This window comes from Salvelinus alpinus, chromosome 28 (genome assembly GCF_045679555.1).
Source record: "Salvelinus alpinus chromosome 28, SLU_Salpinus.1, whole genome shotgun sequence".
Taxonomy (NCBI): domain Eukaryota; kingdom Metazoa; phylum Chordata; class Actinopteri; order Salmoniformes; family Salmonidae; genus Salvelinus; species Salvelinus alpinus.
In genome coordinates this window covers 7,517,525-7,522,404 of record NC_092113.1, presented here as the reverse complement: position 1 = coordinate 7,522,404, position 4,880 = coordinate 7,517,525, and positions in this window count along the sequence as shown.

Sequence of the window (4,880 nt, the reverse complement as noted above, 5' to 3'; positions counted from 1 at the left end):
GAGAGGAAAGTCCATTGGGAGTTTGGGGGAGGAAAGTGGAGACACAGAGGATAAGTGAAAAATGCCCCTCTGATGTCTCTGTATCTAAAGTCCTCGGTAACAGTTTAGCAGTGGGGATTAAATAGGGGCTGAGTTTCAGAGTTTCACTGTAAGGTTATGCCTCCACAACCCCCTAACCCCTTTAGCCTCACCTACGCAGACTCCCCTCCGGCCTTCACCTCTCAGCTGCTGGGAGATGAATCAGGAGCAGGCTGGAGGTGGGGGACCAGAGGGAGGAGACCCAGGCCGGGCTGGAACGTTCCTCCATGTTGGGTCCTGGGCTTACTGCCTGATTGCTGGTCATTACCCCCTCATTACTGGGTCGGACAACCAGCTCACACAATGAATGAGGCTAAACGGTGTGTGTGCGTTTGTGTGTGCGTTTGTGTGTGCGTTTGTGTGTGCGTTTGTGTGTGTGTGTGTGTGTGTGTGTGTGTGTGTGTGTGTGTGTGTGTGTGTGTGTGTGTGTGTGTGTGTGTGTGTGTGTGTGTGTGTGTGTGTGTGTGTGTGTGTGTGTGTGTGTGTGTGTGTGTGTGCAACACAAGCGTCAGGTTGCTGACATCCAATAATGACGGATGGTCTGAAAAATCATAAAAGAAAAAAGGGGCAGAAACAGACCCCGTTATACACACAAAGACATGCACACCAAAAAAACATCCTGTATCTATTCCCACTCACACAGGGACTTCCACACTTCCACACGTATGTCCACAAGCATGCAGGCCACGGTGATTGCACTGCCCTTCTCCTGGACAGATTAGGTTTGTCTGGGACCAATTTTCCTCTCTGGGCTGCGGGGTGCAGGCGACCCTTCACCGAGCACGCTCTGTTTGGACACGGATAATCAGCACTGATCACTCCACAAGCAGGGGCTGCCGGAGAGGGGAGGGGGGCGGTGAAGGGGGCTACCACACCTCATGGGACGAACGGTCATGGAAAGACAATGCAATAACGTAAGGCTAGAGGCTATGCTGCCCTACAAATGCAAAAACGCAGTAGCGACGTAATTTCTTTCTTCTGCAAAATCTGACTTCTAGATAGACAGCAATTTCTGATGCTCCATGATATACTCTGATCAACTGGCCTTTTCTTGTGTCAGGAAACGAAACACCACATTAATCAGATGATAAACATGGATCGAAGATTTCTGGACCTGCGTTCTGCCTTTGTAGGGCAGCGTAGTAAGTGACGGCAACCACAGATGTAAGCTACAGTTGACGTGACCACATAGAAAGGGTTACATGACCACACATACAGGACGTGTGACCGTGGGTGAGGGAGAGGTGACCTTGAAGAGGAGTTCCGCGTGACCTCGCAGATCTAAATACCCCCCGTACGACCACGACCGCAGGGGGTAGATGGAGTAACGTTACTTGAAAAGGTTCCAAGGAGTCGAGTCTTTTCACGTCCTAAAACATCCCCCAAGATCATTCATTTCAAGACATTTGGGGGTTTTCAGTATAAATGGAATGTGTTCTGTGGGAAAAGGGTTCAAGTGTAGAGCAACCGACTATGTATCCTTCAACACCAATTGACTGGCTGTGTGTTGTCTGTACACTTTGTTCGTACGTCAGCACTCCTCCGCTGTCTGCAACCTGCCTGCTGTGGGGAGAGGAGATACGTCTTCATCGGTCGTAAATAAAAGCTCATTTAAGTTCGGCGTGTGCTTCATATGAAAACAGAACAAGTCCGTCCCTGGAAACACATGTTGCCCTGTGATAACCCTGTCATCAATCGGAAACTTGAAAGTTTCAAGTTCAAAACCTGGAAAAGATATGAATCTGGGATTGGGAGGGAAGTGTATCATAAAACTATCTAACGGAGTACAAAGATCATGTCTGTCCACAGATAAATAAGTTGGTGTCTAGGTTAAAGAAAAACATGTACTGAAGCTGGGGACGGGTCTAACTGATCATGCTCAGTACGGCCGCTTTGCAGTGTGAAGTCTACAGCTCTCTCTAGGCCAGTGGTTTTCTTTCAGGTTAAAGGTCACGTTATGTTTTGTCTTACTTTCTAATGACCTCTACTCATTGTTCTACGGCGGGAGTACGGGATGCACCTCTGACCACAGGGAGAAACCCCATCCAACTGGGCCTACTGGGACCCAGTATTGTCACAGTTACACCTGTGGGATATTCAGTAAGTCAGGGGTAAAGAGTCAAGGGGTCAGGGGTCATGGGGTCAGTGGTCATGAGTGAGTGAGCCAAAAGTCTCCAGAAGAGACATAAAATGGAGGATAATAAACACATGAAGGAGGGGGAGAGTCGATGGAGTACTATCCACTTTCAAATCATCTCTGTAAAAGCCTGATCATTCTGTGAAGGAAACAGGATGAGGGAAGGTAGGAGAGATGATGGTACATCTTTATTACTGAGCCACAGCTGCTCAACCCTTAAAAGCTTCCCTGGACTAAACCCAGCTAAATCCTCTGTCTGTCTGCATGGGAAAAGTGGCTGGTTGCGTCCCAGTCCGAGTTGGGTTTTATTGTACTGCCTGTGTGTGTGTGTGTGTGTGTGTGTGTGTGTGTGTGTGTGTGTGTGTGTGTGTGTGTGTGTGTGTGTGTGTGTGTGTGTGTGTGTGTGTGTGTGTGTGTGTGTGTGTGTGTGTGTGTGTGTGTGTGTGTGTGTGTGCGTGTGCGTGTGCGTGTGCGGGTGCGTGTGCGTGTGTGTGTGTAGAGGCAGTGTGCTGTGAATATGGAGTGTAATGATAATGTTCTCCCTGCTTCTCAGAGCTGATTGACAGCTGTGATTGGCAGCCTGTGAGTTAGTGGAGCCTTAAGGGCAGAAACACACAGCCTGTTGAATGACTGGCACACTACGGTAAAACACACACACACACACACACACACACACACACACACACACACACACACACACACACACACACACACACACACACACACACACACACACACACACACACACACACACACACACACACACACACACACACACACACACACACACAGAGAGAGAGAGAGAGTGTAATGCCATATATGTATAACACACACATATACACACAGGTTGTACACATGCACTGAAATCGAACCATTGTAATCAAAACACACACACGCACGCACATTATATAAGGATGATCTTTCTCTCCCCCCGAGTGTGTCTGGGCAGGGTCGGTCCAGGAGAGTTTTAATGAAGCCTGCCCTCTGTCTCTCTCTGTCCCCTCTCAAAGAGCGGGGTCACCTCACCGCCATGGCAACGCCTGCAGCCGTGCTCCCTGGGTCCCGGGGATCCTGGGAAGGGAGCTGGAGGAATGCGGTATCTGATTGCCTGCCTCACGGAGAGGTGGCCACAGGCTGGACCTTGCCCCCCTCACCACGTATCACATGTCCGCTAAGCAACTCCAGCTACGCTCTAAGCCCCAGAACCATCCATCTGACACACACACACACACACCGAGCCATCCTATGGAGCATGGACACGGCCTGGGGGATAGGGCTGTGAAGGTGGAGGAGCCATCCTATGGAGCATGGACACGGCCTGGGGGATAGGGCTGTGTAGGTGGAGGTGCCATCCCAAGTGCAGGGATCATATTTGAGCTGCACACAGACTACACAGAGAGGTGTGTAAAATGTTAGCATGAGTGAGCACGTTGGTTTTATAGGAATTCAGTTCCATCCCAACCGCCATTCCAACTGCCACTAAGGAGCGAGCCTTTGCATGGGTTCACTGACCTACCAATAGCGATTCAGAGTTCAACCCTTCGAATAATCTGTAATACACTTTTTTGGGTGTATAAAATGTATATTGAAATCTGCCTGTCATGTAATAGGTGAAATCGCAGTCCTCTGCAGCTATGCGGGATGTCTAGGCGGTACGGACACAAATCCACCGTCACCGCACGCAAAGGGCACAGCACACATAATGGCACTTGACAGGTAAGGAATACACAGAGCCTCTGCAATACCTATTTACCTGTGCTTACCTGCTTTTCGTTAGCGCGCTCTCTCTCCGGTCGGGGCTGAGAGCCGTCTTCTCTTCCTCAGCCTCTCGTTGTGACGGGCAACTGGGCCAACCCCCCCCAGCTCCAGGCCCCATGGGATCCCCAGTTATCCTATCGTCAACCCCAGGAAGAGCTGCTCCTCTTCTGCCTGGCGTCCCGATCTAGGCCCAGGACTAATCAGGCCTTCACCTCATCTGACAGCAACACAGACTGATAACATGTCAAGGCCGGGAGAAATCCTTAAGGAACCGATTCAACACCTATAATGTATAGGATTTATCTTCACACTGGCGCTCCTATATGTCAAGCTGCTGGAGGGAACAACAACATTTGAAAGCACAGATGTCCGTGTCATATCAATTTACAGGTTCTGATGCAAACTAAGTCTTCACTTGAGTGTTTACACAGAACCTGCAGATTTATGTGCCATAAAAGCAAACATGGTTGTTGTGCCAACGCATGCTCCGCTTACGATCTCAGTGTATTCATCCAACGGATGTCCCATCGATGTCCCTTTCAGGTTGTTGACTGTGGTATTAAATATGTCCTGTTTTGACTGCTGGATGCCAGGGAGGAGGAGGAGGATGGGTTCTAGGAGACAGATCAGCAGAGGGTCTATCGAGCCGCATCAGTGTAGCTGGGTAATGGAGAAAGAGCCTGTCTGCGTGTCACTGAGTCAGAGAGGAGAAACTTCCATACTCTGCTTCTGAGGTAATCAGTTACGATCCAAGTTTGGAGCTTGGCCATCAATTTCCCATGCATACCGACATGCATAACACATAATGCGCGCGAGCACACACACACACATACACACGCACGCACAAAAACACACACGCACACACACACGCACAACCCCACAACCCCACAACCCCAAACCTGTGGAA